We start from the raw sequence: 846 nt of genomic DNA, 5'->3' as shown, positions 1-846 counted from the left end.
TACCTCTCGTGAGATAGTGGTGATGAAGGCGGGTGGTCTGGCGGTGGTGATCAGTGAGAGGGCGTGTGGGCCGAATCAGCGCCGGAGCTCAGAGGAAGACCCATTGAGATGCTAAACACACAAATATAGAGTCAAACCATTAGACACACATTATACTGTGAGCCCGGGGTCAATGGAGTCACTCACACACACACACACACACACACAGGGGCCCCATGTTAACGTGTGTGTGTGAATATGCATCAGGACACACAGAGTGACTTGCGCATGACAGCATGTGATCAAAGTGTGAGCGGCAGCTTTAATGTTCTCTGTGACACACGCGCGCGCGCAAGAGAGAGAGAGAGAGAGAATCAACAGACCGGGTCAAGAAACAACCGGCCAGACGAACGAGAAACTGTCAAACCAGTTTCAAATACAACATACAATGAGTGCAACGTATTCTCAAGGATGCTTCCAAAATACATCAAATATAAAATGTCATATTCCTGAAACAACTTTTCACTTTTACTGGTTCATACATTTTTTTTTTTTTTTATTATGCAGATAAATCACTATGTTCTATGATGAACTTTTTTAATTCAAATAAAATTAATGAATGTGTATAACCATCTGTTTAAAAGATTGAAGTTTAAAAAAATAATAATATTAAACATTGTTATGATATGATGAGATATGAAATATATTTTATACTTTTTTAATCTCTTCAAAAGTTTAAAGTTTTCAAAAAAATATATAATTATATGATGTTATATTACTTGCATGCATTCAGAGAAAAAAAATCTCATTAAAAGATTGTACTTTAAAAAATATTAAATAATATTATATTATTATTATTATTATTAT

This window comes from Sinocyclocheilus rhinocerous, unplaced genomic scaffold (assembly GCF_001515625.1).
Source record: "Sinocyclocheilus rhinocerous isolate Xijiao unplaced genomic scaffold, SAMN03320098_v1.1 scaffold2868, whole genome shotgun sequence".
NCBI classification, from domain to species: Eukaryota; Metazoa; Chordata; class Actinopteri; order Cypriniformes; family Cyprinidae; genus Sinocyclocheilus; species Sinocyclocheilus rhinocerous.
Note: the sequence above shows the minus strand (reverse complement) of the source record.